Source organism: Prionailurus bengalensis, chromosome B2, assembly GCF_016509475.1.
Source record: "Prionailurus bengalensis isolate Pbe53 chromosome B2, Fcat_Pben_1.1_paternal_pri, whole genome shotgun sequence".
NCBI lineage: Eukaryota > Metazoa > Chordata > Mammalia > Carnivora > Felidae > Prionailurus > Prionailurus bengalensis.
The window spans coordinates 46,520,940-46,540,700 of NC_057349.1; the positions used below are offsets into that span (position 1 = coordinate 46,520,940).

The following is a 19,761-nucleotide window of genomic DNA, read 5'->3' on the forward strand; positions in this document are numbered from 1 at the left end:
CAAAGAGCAAAAAGAGAAACAAGGTCACCTTTAAGATTCTGTCCCATATATGTCTCCAACGGCAGGAGTTCCTAGTTTGTATCTGGCTTCCAAGTACACACTGGTATACAAATTTTAATGTATTTCCTGGTTATCATCCCTGCCATGGTGTCTTGGATGTGGTCACCAGTCAATGAGTATTTACTAAATAATTGTCTAATCTCATCTGCCATCATTTTACCAAGACTCTAAAATAAATGTTGCTTGTAAAGTTCTCACATTCTCACTGTGCCCTAATTATTCATCCATACCAGCAATGGTATTTATTTGTAATAGTTTTGCCCTTCCTGACAGTGCTATGAAGCACAGACAAGAATCCAAACAGCTAGAGTTTATAATGCAAACAATGAAACAAGATCTACCTGCTTTATTAATGTTTAATGTGGCTAGACTTAAGGACAATTTAACAAATTACAACCACTATCTTGCCTAATATAATGCCTCTACAGCAGTATTTTTTTTTTCCAAATGTTTCCCCGTACGTTGTTCTGCCATGGTTCACTGTTTTTTTTTTTAATTTTTTTAATGTTTATTTTTGACAGAGAGAGAGACAGAGCATGAGCAGGGGAGGGGCAGAGAGAGAGGGAGACACAGAATCTGAAGAAGGCTCCAGGCTCTGAACTGACAGCACAGAGCCAGCTGCGGGGCTCGAACTCACAGACCGTGAGATCATGACCTGAGCCAAAGTCGGACACTCAGCCGACGGAGCCACCCAGGTGCCCCCCATGGTTCACTGTTAATAAGACTTCACTGCTGACCATACCACTTCCCCAAGTACAGAAGTAATGCAACAAAAGCAGTGATTCAAACTTCAGATTAAAGAAATAAGTGTTTCAATTCCAGTTAGAATACAGAAAGTTGCCAAATAGCATTGCTCTTACCATAAAAACCAGAAACATCATGAAATCTTTTTAAAACGTGATTTTTATTAAAGTCATTGATGAGAATGGTAAGCAGAGAAGAGATGAACTTTTGTTTCTGGAGTTAATTCCTTGTCTGGATATTAGCATTTAAGAAGGTTAGAAGACTTTACTGGAACACAGAAAAATGAGCTGATTTTTTTTTAATGTGATAGAGCTAGAGACTAGTATGCTAAGTAAAATAAGCCAGTCAGAGAGAGACAAATACCATATGATTTCACTTATATGTGGAATTTAAGAAACAAATGATCACAGGGGAAAAAAAGAAAGAGAAAAGCAAACCAAAAATAGACTCAACTCTAGAGAACAAACTGATGGTTACCAGGGAGAAATAGGTGATGGGGATTAAAAAGGGCACTTGTGATGAGCACCGGGTGTCGTATGTAAGTGTTGAAATACTATATTTTGTACCTGAAACTAATATTACACTGTATTAAATAATTGGAATTTAAATAAAAACTTAAAAACAGTGTGGATTGACATAATAATTAAAGTTGAAGAAGCCCTAAACACAAGGCTTATTCTCCTCAATCAACAATCCCTGCCCCCCATAGGATTTTTTTTTTTTTTTGAGAGGTCAGGATCATGGGAAACAGAACTGGACTCAAAAACAGACAAATTTTTTTTCCCTACAATGCTAAGGATCCAAAGCATTGCTGGGAGAAGGGTCCCAATCTCATCCTAAAGACTTTTAATGTTAGAGGTGAGCCAAACTAAGTAAGGGTGTAACCCAAGTCCAACACAGTTCAATCCCAATTTGCTCAAAGAGATCACCCTTTATCCTGGGATATCTGACATTTAAAACAGTGAGTACTTTCTGGAAAAAAGCAATATGCATTTCTATCTCTAATGATACCTTATCTACAATATTTGGCATAAAATCTAAAAAAATACAAAATATATGAAGTAAAATATGTTCCCTATCTTCAGGACTAAAACCATCAAGGGAAGCAGACAAACAAATGACCCAAGTGTCCAAAACAGCAGATAAGGACTTTAAAATCTTTTGTATGTTAAAAGATTTAGAAAAAGACAAAATGCAGAAGAAGTGGGAGTATTTATAAAAATAAATATAAACTCTAACAAGGAGCCAAATGGAAATTGTAGAACTGAGAAATATATAATATTTGAAATTAAGAATTTATTGGATAGACTTTATGGTAGAATGCCCATAGACGAAAAAAGGATCACTGAATCAGACCCCTGTTTGAAATTATCAATATCTAGTAATCAGAATCCAGAGAGAAAGAAGAAATGGCCACAGGAGATAATGGCTGCAAGTTTTTACAAAATTCATGACAGTCATCAACCATGTGTTCAAGAATCAAGCAGGATGAATACAAAGATAATGAGAGTGAGGCATAATCATAGTTAAGCTGCTGAAAATAAAATAAAATTGGAAACCTTAAACGTAACCAGGAAAACCAGGCATATTATATTTATGAGAAAAAAAATTAGATGTCTATTTCTCATCACACATAATTGACATAAGAAGCTAATTGACAGCTCTGGAAAGTGGGGGAAAAACAAAACAAAACCCTGCAACCTATAATTCTATGTCCACTAAAACTGTCTTTCACAAATAACTGTGAAATAGTCACTTTCAAACAAACGAAAGCTCAGACGTGAACTACAAGAAATTAGCAGCAGACCTGCACTACAAGAAATATTAATATATATTGTAAGTAAATTATATTCCAATAGAATAAAGGTATTTGGGGCAATGATCGGAATTATAGGATTTTGAGATTCTTATGTAGTTAATGAAATGATATAATGGTAATTAAGTTAGTCTGTCATAAATTAAGTCTACATATTGTTATCTATAGTTTAACCACTACAAAAAAAAACACAGAGGCATAGCTAAAAAAACAATAAAAAATAAAAAGAAACACTAATAAATATTTTACAAGTTTTTTAAAAGGCAAGAGAGACAAAACAAACAACATTTAAATAGAGAACAAGCAGCAAGAAGGTATACTTTTTTTAAACAAAAAAATTTAATGTTCATACATTTTGGGGGAGAGAGAGAAAGAAAGACAAAGCACAAGTTGGGGAGGAGCAGAGAGAGACACAGAATCTGAGCAGGCTCCAGGCTCTGAGCTGTCAGCACAGAGCCCTGTGTGGGGCTTGAACCCACAAACTGCAAAATCATGACCTGAGGCTAAGTCCAACCCTTAACCAACTGAGCCACCCAGATGCCCCCAAGAATGTATATTTAATATTGAAACAAAATTAGATGTTGGCCCTTTGATAACTTGGTACTCAGCTAAATATTTCCATCAAACCCTTGCAAAACAGACAATGATACTTTAGAAATATGATTTCAACACAAGTGATTGGAACTGATTGTAGGCAGTGACTAAAGTAACACTGAACATATAGCTATCTGATTCAACTTCTTGTTCAGTACTTATATAATCTGCAGGATGAGAAAGAAACACAGATGCTTTCCACTCCTTAACCTAAGAATAATAAACAAATCACACAATAATATATAATACCTATACAACATATATACAACATGTAATCACTTTAAATACAAGATAGATGATAGATAGATAGATGATAGATAGATAGATAGATAGATAGATAGATAGATAGATAGATACATACATAGATATGTTATATATGTACACACATATCTGTACTTTGGTGGAATATATTTCAGTGTGTCTGATAAGGACTGATGCTATGTGCTGTAAAAATAATTCTTTTGATTTCTATAGGAGGTTATATTTCTTGGATTTTTTAAGTTATAGAGATATGTCTTTACAGTGAATCTTGAATTTGTCCACATTAACAATGATAATTATTTTACTTCAGTAGGTAATCAATGATCCACTAACTCTGGAAGTTAAAGTAAAAGAAAAAGACTATGAAGAAATTGATATAGGGAAGTAGATATTTTCATTTCAAACCAGTTATAGCCTCTAAAATTGAAGTTTTAGTGCTTATTTGCCTCATGGATGAGGTTATTTATTCATAGAAAGTCATTATATCATTAATTCTAACCCAGCAGAAGCCCATTGACAGTTCACTACTGATAACTTCGTCTTCCTATTTAAAATCCACCTATTTTTTTAGCCCATGCCTATTAAGTTTCCTATTCCTTGAATTTAAATCAATCCTTTGTCTTCTATATTTAATCATGTCATTCCCACAAAAATGATTCTTCATAGAAGTGGCATACTAAAAGAGTTCTCCATTATAATAGAATTTATTTTTTCTTTTCATAAACATGTTCCAGAGGGAGTCTTCTAAGCAGTCTGATCTCTTCTATGGAAATGAGAAATAAATTTGAATTATGAAGAGCAATCAATAAAAAAGATTTTTAAAAAGTATAACATGATATGCTAAAAAAGAGAAATGAAATTGTATAAAATGCTCAATTAAAGTCACAAGAGGAAGAAAAAGAGCAGAAGACAAAAACAGGCAAAAATAACAAGAGCAACAAAAAGAACAAAGGTAACAGAAAACAGTAACGAATATGGTAGATATTAATCCAACCATATCAATAATCTCTTTGAATGTCAATTGTCTAAATGCACTAATTAAAAGACAGATTGTCAGACTGCATCAGAAAACACCACCAGCCATATATGTCTATGAGAAAACCATTCTGAATATAAAGACACATATACATTAAAAGTAAATGGATGAAGAAAATATACCATGCTAACACTAATCAAAATAAAGCAGGAGTAGATATATGAATTTCAGACACAGACGACTTCAAAGTAAAGAAATTATCAGGGATAAGGGAGATATTTACATAATCAAAGAGCAAATTCTGGAAGAAGACATAACAATTCTTAATATGTATGTATCTAACAATACAGCATCAAATTACATAAAACAAAAACTAATAGAACTAAATTCCATTATGTCAGCAAGATAAAAAAAGAAAAAAATCACGATTGTATCAATAGACGCAGAAAATGCATTTGACAAAATCCAACACTTATTCACAAAGAAACTCTTAGTAAGCTAGGACTAACGGGTACTTTTCTCAACTTGATAAAGACTATGCAGAGAAAATCTACAGCTAACCTTATACTTAACGATGAGAAATTGAAAGCTTTCCTGCTAAGATCAGGTAAAAGGTAAGGCTGTCCCTCTTACCTGCCTTTTTCAACATCAAACTGGAAGTCCTTTCTTAAGCAATAATTCAAGGAAGAAAATAATATATATACAGATTGAGGAAGAATATATAAAATTGTCTTTGTTCACAGATGACGTAATTTTCTATATAGCAAATCTGAAAGAATTGACAAAAGAACTCATGAAACTAAGAAGCATTACAGCAAAATTGCAGGATACAAGGTTATTGCACAAAAGTATATTGCTTTTCTTGGCACAAAAACAGACACTCAGATCAATGGAACTGAATAGAGGACCCAGAAATGGACCCAATTAATCTTTGAAAAAGCAGGAAAAAATATCCAATGGAATAAAGACAGTCTCTTCAGCAAGTGGTGCTGGGAAAACTGGACAGCGACATGCAGAAGAATGAACCTAGACCACTTTCTTACACCACACACAAAAGTAAACTCAAAATGGATAAAAGACCTAAATGTAAGACAGGAAGCCATCAAAATCCTCGAGGAGAAAGCAGGTAAAAACCTCTTTGATCTTGGCCGCAGCAACTTCTTACTCAATATGTCTCCAGAGGCAAGGGAAACAAAAACAAAAATGAACTACTGGGACCTCATCAAAATAAAAAGCTTCTGCACAGCAAAGGAAACAGTCAGTAAAACTAAAAGTCAACTGACAGAATGGAATAAGATGTTTGAAAACAACACATCAGATAAAGGGTTAGTATCCAAAATCTATAAAGAACTTCTCAAACTCAACACACCCACAAAAAACTAATCCAGTGAAGAAATGGGCAAAAGACATATATAGACACTTCTCCAAAGAAGATATCCAGATGGCCAACCGACACATGAAAAAATGCTCGACATCACTCATCATCAGGGAAATACAAATCAAAACCACAATGAGATACCACCTCACACCTATCAGAATGGCAAACATTAACAACTCAGGCAACAACAGATGTTGGCGAGGATGTGGAGAAAGAAGATATATCTTGCATTGCTGGTGGGAATGCAAGCTGGTGCAGCCGCTCTGGAAAACAGTATGGAGGTTTCTCAAAAAATTAAAAATAGAACTACCCTATGACCCAGCAATTACACTACTATGTATTTATCCAAGGGATATAGGTATGCCGTTTCAAAGGGACACATGCACCCCAATGTTTACAGCAGCACTATCAACAATAGCCAAAGTATGGAAAGAGCCCAAATGTCCATCGATGGATGAATGGATAAAGATGTGGTATATATATACAATGAGTATTATTCGGCAATCAAAAAGAATGAAATTTTGCCATTTGCAACTACGTGGGTGGAACTGGAGGGTATTATGCTAAGCGAAGTTAGTCAGTCAGAGAAAGACAAATATCATATGACTTCACTCATATGAGGACTTTAAGATACAGAACAGATGAACACAAGGGAAGGGAAGCAAAAATAATATAAAAACAGCGGGGCAAAACATAAGAGACTCTTAAATATGGAAAACAAACAGAGGTTTTTGTGAGGGGGGGATGGGCTAAATGGGTAAGGGGCATTAAGGAATCTACTCTGAAATCATTGTTGCACTATATGCTAACTAATTTGGATGTAAATTTTAAAATAAATAAATAAATAATTTTTTTAAAAAAAAGAAAGAAAAAAGGGCTTATCTGATCCCATGGACATTAAAGAATAAAAAAAAAAAAAAAACAACTATATTGCTTTCCTATAGACCAATAAGAAACAAGTGGAACCTGCAATTAAAAACACAATGTCATTTACATTAGCACCTCAAAAATGAAATACTTAGTTATAAATCTAACAAAATATGTATAAGTCCTATCAGAGGAAAAACTACAAAACTCAATGAATGAAATCAAAGAATAAAATAAATGGAGGTGCGCCTGGGTGGCTCAGTTTGTTGAGTGTCCGACTTCGGCTCAGGTCATGATCTCATGGCTCATCAGTTTGAGCTCCATGTTGAGTTCTGTGCTGACACCGCAGAGCCTGGAGCCTGCTTCAGATTCTGTGTCTCCATCTCTCTCTCTGCCCCTCCCCTTCTCATGCTCTCTCTCTCTCTCTCAAAAATAAACATTAAAAAAATTTTTTTTAATTTTTTTTTCAACGTTTATTTTTTGGGGGACAGAGAGAGACAGAGCATGAATGGGGGAGGGGCAGAGAGAGAGGGAGACACAGAATCGGAAACAGGCTCCAGGCTCTGAGCCATCAGCCCAGAGCCTGACGCGGGGCTCGAACTCACAGACCGCGAGATCGTGACCTGGCTGAAGTCGGACGCTTAACCGACTGCGCCACCCAGGCGCCCCTAAAAATTTTTTTTAAATAAATGGAGAAATATTCTACATGCATGGATAAGGAAGACTCAATATTGTCAAGATGTCAGTTTTTCCTAACTTGATCTATAAATTCTGTGAAATCCCAGGTCCCAGCAATTAGCTGATGGATATAGACAAACTGACTCTAAAGATTATATTGGATAAGCAAAAGACTCAGATGGCCAATGCAATACTAAAGGAGAAGGACAGAGGACTGCCACTACCTGTATTCACGACTTAATATAAAGCTACATTAATCAAGAGAATGTGGTATTAGTGAAAGAATAGACAAATAGATCAATGGTAAAGAATATAAAGCCCAGAAATAGACCACCATAAATATAACCAACTGATCTTGACAAAGGAGCAAAGGCAATACACTGCAGCAAAGATCATCTTTTCAAAAAATGATACTGGAACAACTGGACATCCACATGCAAAAAAATGAATCTAGGCACAGACCTTATACTCTTCATATAAAGAAACTCAAAATGAACTGGAGAGCTAAAGTTAAAATGCAAAACTATAAAAATCCTGGCAGATAACATATGAGAAAACCTAGATGACCTTGGAGTTTTTAAGTAAAACACCTAAAAATATGATCCACGAAAGAAATAATTGATAAGCTAGACTTTATTAAAATTAAAAACTTCTCTGTGAAAGACAATACCAGGAGAACTAGAAGACAAGCCATAGAGTAGGAGAAAATGTTCCAAAAGACACACCTGATAAAGTCTTGTCATCCAAAATATACAAAGAACTCTCAAACTCAACAATAAGAAAACATGCAACCCAATTACAAAATGGGCCAAAGATCTTAACAGACATCTCACCCAAAAAGATATACAGATGGAAAAAAGCATTTAAAAAGATACACAACATCATATATCATCAATGAAAGTCAAATTAAAACAATAATAAAATACCACTACACACCTATTAGAATAGCCAAAATCCAGAACACTGGCAACACCAAATGCAGGTGAGGATGTGGAGGAACAGGAACTGTCATTCTCTGCTAGTGGGAATGCAAAATGTCGCAGACACTTTGGAAGACAGTTTGGCAGTTTCTTACAAAACTAAACATAATCTTATCATATTACCCTTCAATTGTGCTTCTTGTTATTTACTCAAAACATTTGACAATCCATCTACACAAAAACCCATACATGGTTATACACAGCAGCTTTATTTGTAATTGCCAAAACTTGGAGAAAAAAAAAGATGTCCTTATAAGTAGGCAAATAGATAAACTATGGTGTATCCAGATAATGGAATATTATTCAGTGCTAAGAAATGAGCTATCAAGCCCTGAAAAGACATGGACGAAACTTAACTGCATATTACTAGGTGAAAGAAGTCAATCTGAAAAGACTACATCTTGTATGGTCCAAATTATATAAAATTCTTGAAAGAGAAAAACTGAAAACAGTAAAAAAGATCAGTGATTTCCAGGGGTGTGGTAGGAAGGGGGGGCAGGGATAAATAGGCAGGGCAAAGAGGATTGTTAAGGCAGTGAAAATACTCTGTATAGTATTATAATGATGGGTATAAATCATTATACTGTTGTCCAAAGGCAGCGAATGTACAACACCAAGAATGAACCCTAAGGTAAACCTATGGGCTTTGGGCAATTATGTTTCAATATGTTCATCTTTAGTTTAGAGAAAGAAACAAATAACCACCATTTTGATGAGTGATTTTGATAATATGGGAGATGATGCATGCATAGGGCCGTGGATATATATGGGAAATCTCTGTGCCTGCCTCTCAATTTTGTTGCAAATCCAAAACTGCCCTAAAAATTGTCTATTAAAAATTAAATTATGAAAAATTAATAACAAGCAATTTTAATCATATCTTTGAAATATTTTGTTTTAAAAGTCTTTCAAGATTTCAGATCTAAATTAATGTTTAGTTGACAATTTCAAGCAGTGGTGAATGTTCCAAAAAAGAGAGAGTTAGAAAAAGGGCAGAGAGGCTAAATATCATAGTGCAGTCTCTGTGAACACACAATATGTCTTAATTTTCACCATTTGTTTCTGCTCATTCTTTGTCCTGCTGTAGATAATATGTTTTTGCATTTTAACAGGTTATTCTCATGATGTTGTCATATAAATGCAAATTTCTTCATTTTTGCTAAAAATGATGTCATCCTTGGGGCAATGTTAACTTAAACCTTTATTTTTGACTGTGGATTGATTGCTCCAGCTGGTATCCAGCTGAAATAGGCAAACTGACAGCCCTGGAGACTCCAGAAAGAAATAGACAAGTACAAAGAAGATTGTAGAAGGAAAAAAGATAAGAAAACAGATAAAAGGCATAAAGATAAGTCAGAAATTAATATAATTAGCGAACTTACAGAATATAGGTGGTAATATGGTAGAAAAATCAGTGCAACTAAAATGGGGTAGAAAGAATGGCTCTGAGGTTGCCTCTGGGTATAATTCTGACTTTTAGTGCCACGGTAAAGTTTGATATATACATAATATACACACATTTGGATAATTAAAATTATCCAGAATGTGGGAAAGCACAAAATGAGGTACAAGCAGTAATAAAGCAAACTTACTGTATTACAAATGCCTAACAAAACCACACAAAACTGTGTGGGGAAGAAAAGAACTAATCTGTTAACTCAGCAAAACATTATTTGCATTATTTGACTAAGCTAACAGGCTAAGACAAAATGAACTACATACAAATATTCTACTCTATACTCACAAGAGTATAATTAGTAATTAGAAAATTAGGATTTTTGTTATTATGAAATTGGGATTATTCACCTTCAAATGAATGTGAATAATGAGATGCAGTTTTCTTATTGTAGGAGAAAGGAATTATAAATATGAATTGAGGAAGGCTAGAATGAACCCTTGGGTGTTGGACTTAACCAGATGAATCAGTATGTACTAACAATTCTTAACAAACACATAGAAAAATACATAGAAATCAATATAGATATTGGTATAGATGTCCATGTGTACCCACTAAGAAGACCTAGAACAGTAACACTACAGTAGCAATGAGCATAACTAGTGCCCATATTTTGTTTTCTGAACACCATTCTTCAATAAAAATGAAAGGAGTCTGAGAAAATGGCTGATTTCAGGAAAAGTACTAGATTAGAAGGGAATACTTCATGTTGCCTGAAAGTATGCGAATGCTTAAAACAAATTATTGGAGATATAGAAAGGAATAAATTTGAAGGGATTCCCATGACCAAATCTGGGGTAATTTGAGCAAAAATAAATAATAATAATGAACTATGAATCATAGAATAAAATATCCAGGAGTCAATGCCAATATAAATATACCATTGAAGAAATAAAGGGGAAAATGGGCTGTTCTTCCTTCTAGTAAAATTCCAATTAATAAATGTAGAAGGGATGATGGAAATAAAAGTCACTATTTGGCAACATCACAGTAAAAATTGTCACAGCAAGATTCATCCATGAATGCTAAAATTAGTAGGCAAAAGCTTAATAAGAAACAGGATATTAGCATAATTTAACAGTATCTTCCAACAAGATAATTATTATTTACAAAGAGAAAAAATAATAGCATTACAATGGAGAAACTTTTTAGGTACCACCTGAACCAGGTTGTCTAGCATTTCCCTTAATAACATCTATAAACATTACGTGCCTCCTACTATGATATACTGAGAAAGACATGGTATTACTTCTCTGGCACTCTTACAAAGAATGCATAATCTGAATTTAATCACCAAGAAACATCGGACAAATCCAAATTGGGAGACATTCTACAAAACAATTGGCCATTTCTCCCCAAACGTAGGATCATGAAACACACAAAAAAGACTGACGTGATAACTAAATGCAATATGGGATCCTGGATTGGACAATTTGGACAACTGAAAATTAAACAGGGTCTATAGATTAGTTAATAGTATTGCATCAATGTTAATTTTTATTTTGATCCTTGTACTTGAGTTAAAGAAACTTAATTTTTGTGCAAGAATTTTCAGTTCTATTTCTGCAACTTTTCAGTTCTCTTTCAGTTCTCTCTTTGTGTATATCCAAAATTATCTCAAAATAAAAGGTTAAAAATATACAAAAAGCAAATCATTTTTACAATCAAGTAAAGCTCTTTTTAGTTAAAATGCAATTACAAAAGAGTGAGACATCTTTTAATCATAAGCATGCCATAAATTACATATCAAATTATGCTTCGTATTTCAGAAAAGTATCTTCTTTGGGAACTATTTCAGTAATAATTCTTTAAAAAATGCCTCACAAATACTTTTTCTGGACATAATTTTGCCACAAAAGTAGATCATGTGCCACTGAGAATATTAGTTATTTTATTTTAAAAGTTGGGATTTTTTCACTATTACCCAGATAGGATAGATAGGTGATAGATAAATAGATGATAGATAGATAGATAGATAGATAGATAGATAGATAGATAGATAGATAATAGATAGATGGATAATAGATAAATGATAGAGGGATATATAGACAAATATATAGAAACATATACATATATATTCATATATTCATTCTTCTGTCTTGCCTCCAAAACAATTACATCTATTTTTAGATATTATGATCCTCCACATAGAATAGATTTTCTGCCCTTGAGAATATGTAAAATAGTCCATTGCAATAATTCTTAAAGTCACAAAATAATCTTGAACAATGATAGATGTGTTGGAATTGATGCACAAACTTCTAAAGTGACAGCTTAAAATGTAGTAGCACCCCTAATTTCTGCTATGTTTATAAAATTGGTTTCATTCAAGGTTTGATGAGAGACACTTTAAAGACTCAAGGGTACATTTGAAAGCTGTAATTCAACAGCATCAGGCTAAAAGGGCTTGACTGACTTCTCAAATAGGACTTGCCCTGCTATAATTGCTGTGATTATGTCATAAATCAGCACAACTGAAAACAATGTACATTTGTTGGCTACATTTTTAAAAGACAGAAGAGTTATGGATAACAGCAGTAACTCTGAATGTTCCTATAAAAATCTACATTATGGCTTCCCCTACCCAATAAAATGGGAATGACTAGCTTTTGCATTTTAATTATTGCACAAAAGCATTCTTAGGGTATTAACAACCAGCTGGTAATGGTCTTTTCCATTTCATGGCATAACATTGTTTAACTGTAAAATAATAGTCATGTTTTATGTCACTTTTTGCCATTAGTTTTTCCATCTTGCCCTCATCAATCTTGGTAATTTTTATGTGAAAATCAACTTGTAAGTTCTTTAATGGCTAGTTTTATGAAACATCAATTTAGTATTATTTACATGCTGGAGAACACAAATATAATTATGAATTAATTGGATTAATTTTATCAATCCAACATAGCTGCATAGTAGGAAAATGTCATTCTTTCTTTCTTGTATTGATTTTGTTCTATATAAAATCTGCAATAATTATATTATTCCAAACACCACAATTAGCTTGAGATGTCATTCATTATCGTTCAAAATAAATTTACTCAGCATTCTTTATACTATACTTTTGAATATTCTCTTAAAGAGATGTGTTTTTTGGGGCACCTGGGTGGTGCAGTCGGTTAAGCGTCCGACTTCAGCCAGGTCACGATCTCGCGGTCCGTGAGTTCGAGCCCCGCGTCGGGCTCTGGGCTGATGGCTCAGAGCCTGGAGCCTGTTTCCGATACTGTGTCTCCCTCTCTCTCTGCCCCTCCCCCGTTCATGCTCTGTCTCTCTCTGTCCCAAAAATAAATAAACGTTGAAAAAAAAAATTAAAAAAAAAAATAAAAATAAATAAAAAAAAAAAGAGATGTGTTTTTAAACACAAAAAGAAATGAGAAAACTTTATATTGGTTTGAAATAACACTAAGTTAAAAATTCATTATGTCTTCCTTCATTTAATATTTGGCTTCACATCTCAAGATTATTGTAGAATTTAGGACCTAGAAACACAGTCCACAATTTTTAGCTTTACATGTAATTGAAAATATTTGAGTCAGATAGCTAATGAAGATCACAGCTCATACTTTAAAAGTGCTTTATGGCTTAGAAAGAACGTATTATTGTGTCCTTAAAAGATAAGGAAGCTAAGTCTCAGAAAGGTCCAGGCTATGCAAGTATAAAGTGAAAGAACAAAGGCTATAAATTCAACTCTACTGATTTCATTGTTTTCCCAAACATAACACAGCTGCCTTTATAATAAGGCAATCTGATAACTCTTCCAGCTTCTCCTGGCTGAGGAAAAAAAGCAGTCAAAGAGCAATTTGGCTAAAGGAAGTACTTTCCTAAACAAAAGCATTCTATAGCTAACATAGTCAAGTTATAGGTGTTATACTCCAGGTATACATATATGGAAGGATCCTCACTCCCACATTTCATTCATAATATTTCTATGAAATAATTTAACAACTCCATTCACATTAATTGGTTTTTTTTTTTTTGAGGCCTTAGTGTAGTTTTGGACAGTAGTGATCTACTTCATTGCTATCTAATTTTACCATGATTAATCATTTTCTCTCCCCCAGTGGATTGTAAATCTTATGAGCCTAATGTCCAATACTGGCAGTACTGTGTTGAATACATGATAGTTCATACCATGATTATACATACATAATGGCAGTAAAATAAATATTGTTGATTTATTGATTAACTTATTCAGGGCAATGAGTGCTACATATTTATATTATTTGCAGATTAGTCATACAGTATGTGACACATGTATATTTTATTACTGGATGCAGTTATTTTATATTTCAGTCAATAGAAGGGATTACCTTCATGGCACGTAATATGGTATGGGCTACGAATATACATTGAGTGTAGATAAAATGACTGAAAAAAGCATGAGAATTATGATTTTCTAAGCATAAGACAATGTAAAAGGATAAGGATATGGGCTAGTTTGGGAACCAGGAAACATAATCTAATATATGGCCAGTCCCAAAAGACAGCCAGAGCATAGTGACAAGAACTACAGCAACAGAAGACGTGAGGAAGGTGAAAACACCCAGCTGAAACACAAATATCAATTTTGTAAAGGGAAGATGGCAACTCTGGCAAGCCATCAATCAAGGCACAGACAGAGGAGTGTGTTGCCACCTCCTAACCAAGAAAAGTTGAGAGTTCTAGGAAGGGTTTGCAGAATCTAGACATTGTAGTTGGCTGTTTTTTTTTTTAATAAAAACTCATATTGAATAATACAGAAATAAAAGAAGACGTAAATAAATCCTGAAGCTTTGTCATTGGGCACAAATCTTTCTGGTTACAGTGTCTTCCTATTGAATTAACTTCTATATCATTTATGAAGTGTCCCTTGTTATTTCTGATAATGCATGCAATTTTGAAATCTATTTCATCTGATATTATCTGAGAGCAAACCTTCATATTTTTACTTTGCATTGTATATATTTTTGTCTATTTACTTTCAACCTATCATTATATTTAAAGAACATTTCTTTTAGATAGCAAATAGTTGGATTTTGTTTCAATTTTTATCCATTCTAACAATTTCTGAACTTAATTAGCATGATTAGTCCATTAACATCTAATACAATTATCAACTGTGTCCCTGAAAGCTCATGAGTAGGATTCTTGATGGAGTCTGTTGTGTTACTAGTAGAATCTGCATCCCTTTAAAGCCCTCTGAGAGTCTCATTGGCTGTTCTGCTGCCTCTTTCCACCCACCCCCCCAAGTCATGCAACTCATGATGCAGTATTCTGAATGAAGCAAGAAACAAATGGGCTCTTTGGCAGCACAATGCACAGATAAAGAAACAGGCACCCATTCATATGCTCTTACTTCCCTCCATAGGAGAAATCAGAAGCCAAGAACTCTTTGCACTAGGCTGTGCCACATGGTGGAAGAGGTGATGCAAGTAAAGTCAAATGTTCCTCTTACCCTCTCTAATGCATCCAAACTCACATTTTTTTCTTCCAACAATGTGCAAGAGTTTCTCCACTAGATGGATAGATGACAAATTGTTATAGTTGAGTGTGGGATATGAGTGATGAATCAGCCATATGCTGATGTCATTCTAGAAGTTCTCAACTCGGGTTTTAAAAATTAACTCAGCCATATATATTTATGAAATACACCTCAAACACATATATACTGAAAGCTGGAAAATAAAGAAAAAATATTTTAATTAATGAAAACTAGAATCTTATGTTTGTATCAGAAAAAATAGACTTTATATAAACATATTAGGTAATATTCAATGTCAGTCTATATTGAAAAATGATTCCTCATATTTGCTAAATATCTTTAATGTTTACATTACATATTTCATATAAATAGTTCATATAAATTTCATATATATATTACAAATACATATATTTCATATACATATATTTCAATTATATTACTTCATATACATATATGTAATACATATATTTTTCATACATATATTTCATACATAAATTTCATATATATATCATATATGTATTTCATATATAGTTAATATATATAGTTCATTATATATTTCATATATATGTCTGTATATAGTGTATACAAAATATATACATATGAACTATATATATGAACTATATATACATGAAATACATATATATGCAATACATATATGCCATATATATAAATAAGCAATGCATATATGGCATATATATATATCTCATATATATATGCAATATATACATATGCAATATATATGAAATATATGTGTATTTCATATATAAATAAGTAATGTATATAGATATGCATATATATTGCTTATATATATATTGCATATTATATCTATGTGAAATATAGATAAATAAGCAATATATATATGCAATATATATTATTTATATACATATTTCATATTTATATGCTATATGCATAAAAAATATATTTATGAAAAATATGTCATATGAAAAATATCTATATGAAATATGTATATAAATAAGCAATATATATGCTATATATATAAATTGTGTATATATATTGGATATATATGCTATTTATATGAAATATACATATGCAATATATATTTATAAATAAGTAACACATATATTGCGTGTATATATATATATACACTATATATATACAATATATATACAAAAATAGGTATACGAAACATACAATGATATATATGTTATACATTGTAACATATTATGATATATATAATATATAATATATTATGATATACAATATATATGAAATATATATAATACATATATACCAAATATATATATGAAATATATAAAAATAAGCAATATATATGCAATGTATATATTACAAAGTATATATACATTATATATATGAAATATAAACCATACAGATGCATATACATTACTTATATATATATACTATATATAATACATATATAAGAAATATATATACGAAATGTAAACATGAAATATATATGTAATGTATATATGCAATATATATACAATATATAACTTACATATATTTCATATATGCATTGCATATATATGTATATATATTTATGAATATTTATACATGTATATATAAATATATATACATTTATATATATTTATTGCCTATATATATTTCAGCCTGACTGGAGGCAAGACACTGGTCCCCCCACTTTCCTGGCCAGGACTTGTTTCCTTGTGCCTGCAAATGTCTCTGACTATTGTATGGAACCTTCAAAGAAATCGGAGCTTAATTCCATTCTCACCCAGATGAATGCCAGCCTGAGCCTGAGGCTTTGCAAGGCTAACACCAGGGAGGTGGGCGTGCAGGTGAGCCTGCGGATGGACAAGTCTGTATCGCTGGGTTCTCACACTGCTCTCCCTCTGGGGCAGCACAAGCCACAAGGTACCCCTGCTGGCCTGGGGAGTCTATTCACCAGGGATAGGTTATAGGAGCTTTATCCAGCTGCAGAAGGAGGGGGAAGACCAGGAGAGGAAGGTACTTTGGGGTCCTGCAGAGGACAGCCAGCAGCACCAGAAACCACCAACTCCAAGTTCTGAAGAGTGCAAAAGGGAGTAGCTTTGCCAGTATGAGCTGGGGGGAGGAAGATGCCTCAAGCGCGCAGGAACGGAAGAGCAAGCAGACGGGAAGTCAGCAGAACAGATTTGCTCAGAAAAGCCAACTTCCAGTTTTTGGAACCAAAATATGGCTATTTTCACTGCAAAGATTGTAAGACCAGGTGGGAGAGTGCTTATGTGTGGTGCGTTTCTGGAACTAATAAGGTTAATTTCAAACAACTGTGTTGCAAATGCCAAAAGAGTTTTAAGGCTTATCAAGTAGAAGCATTCCAATGTCAGACCTGTTCAAAGTCTCGTTGTTCCTGTCCTCAAAAGAAAAGACACATTGATCTAAGGAGCCTGCATAGATAGGAACAGTATAACTTGTACAGGACACCCAAACTTTCCTTGTAACTTATGGTACTGTTCCTTTTTTGCAACTTAGCTCTCACCTGGTATTGGAAAATGGACTAGGCTTTTGTACTTTTTGTAGGTTGTTTAACAATTGTACAATGTGAGTAGAATAACATAAATGCATGTAAAATAATATATCTATGAAATGCATACATATGAAATATATGATGTAAACGTTAAAGTTATATATATATTTCATATATAAATATTTCTATTTTTCTATTTTATCTATCTGTTGCCAAGATAATTGAGTTAGGAAATCTCTACTATTGTTAAGTGATTTATGAATAATAAATAGTAAATAGTGATTTATGTAGTTCTAACAATGATTGTCCATTTGGTCTGATTGTAACATAGTAGTGATTATTATGGTAATGTTTTAGTATAAAATTTTCCATCTTTTTATTGTAGCATATTGTTTCCTTAAATTTATGTGTGTCTCTTTCCAGAACGTATACTTGAATATTGATTTTCTATTCAGCCTATTAATCCCTACCTTATACTTAAAGTTTTATTCCAATTATATTTAATGTAATTACCTATATGGTTGGATTTAGTAATTCCATTTTGCTTTCTATTTCCCTTTGTCTAACTTTTCATCTGTGTTCCTCCATTCTTCCCTTCTTTCAGAATAATCAAATGGTCCCTTGTATTCTGTTTTGATTCATCTTTGGTTTTTAGCAATTCATCTTATTTTATTAGTGCTTGTTCTGGGAATTAAAATATGCATTTCTAAACTATTATAATTCAGTTAATGTTAACATTGTATTGTTATATGTAAATATTGAAAATCTGAAATAATGTAGCTTACTTATTATTTTCCGTCCTTTATGTTTTCCTTTTATATGCAAGTATACATATTACAGACCCTATAATGCAATGTTAAAGCCTTTTGCTTTAAACATTCATATGCCTTTTGGTGGGAGTTAAGATGGCAGAGGAGTAGGGAGACCTTAGGGCTGCTTCGTCCCTCAAACACAGCTAGATAAATATCAAATCATTCTGAACACCCAAGAAATGGATCTGAGGACTGAAAGAGCAAAAATGCACAAATAGAGGTGAGGGGCACCTGGGTGGCTTAGGCTGTTAAGTATCCAACTTTACCTCAGGTAATGATGTTGCTATTCATGAGTTTGAGCCCTGCATCAGTCTCTGCTGACAGCTCGGAGCCTGGAGCCTGCTTCAGATTCTGTGTTTCCCTCTCTCTCTCTGCTCCTCCCTCATTTATGCTCACTCTCTCTCAAAAAATAAATAAATAAACTTAAGGAAAAAACAAATAGAGATGAAAAAAACACTGTGGTAGGGTCCCCTCCCTAAGGAAAGAAAAAAAAAAAAACCTTAAGGCAACTTTGCTATTCAAGTACTTGACAACATCCCTGTGACCTTGTAACATGAGACCACTTAATCAGACTGCATGTTTGTGTGTTACCATATATGGGAGACAAAGAAGTAAAAAATATAATATAAAAAAAAACTACGTCACGTGGCATTCGGGGCTCAGTTCTTTGGGTAAGAACCCAACTGAATGGTGCCAACAGGAATACAGTTGTTTCCTGGAAAGACAAACCTCGGTGTCATGACTCTCTATGCAAGAATCCTGCTACACCACCACATCATGGAAGGTAGGAGCAGCGGAGAGTTGATGTGAGGGGAAGAAGAGTTGATGGTGCTGCAATGGGGAGGGAGCCCTGATAATGGAGAGAGGAGTGGAGAGAAAAAAAGAGAAAGAGTAAAAGTGCATGTGTGGGGAATTTCAGAAGAAAAACTCTTCCCCAAAAACATTGGGAAAAAGAGAGGGTCTGAATATGGCAAGTTTTGATAGCCAGCAGAGCACCAAATCTGAAGTTTCAAAGGTCCATGCCATCATCAGGGTCACACCTGGTAGGCCTACCAGTCCTCCAGTGGGGGTGGAGGATGGGAACACAGGAGTGGGAAGTGTAGACTACAGATCCCTTGGTTTCCACAGGAGCAGAGTTCCCCTGCTTGGAGTGCATATGGGAGAAGGGACACAGCCTGTTCAGGAGCAAAAGACCTGGCAGGCACCACTGAGCTGCTCTGTTCACTAACATA

General features: G+C 33.6%; 1 pseudogene; it reads left to right on the top strand.

Moving 5' to 3' along the window:
- The window catches only part of LOC122490461, a 99,848-nt pseudogene extending 82,199 nt beyond the window's left edge, over positions 1 to 17,649 (top strand).
- The last annotated feature ends 2,112 nt before the right edge of the window (positions 17,650 to 19,761 follow it).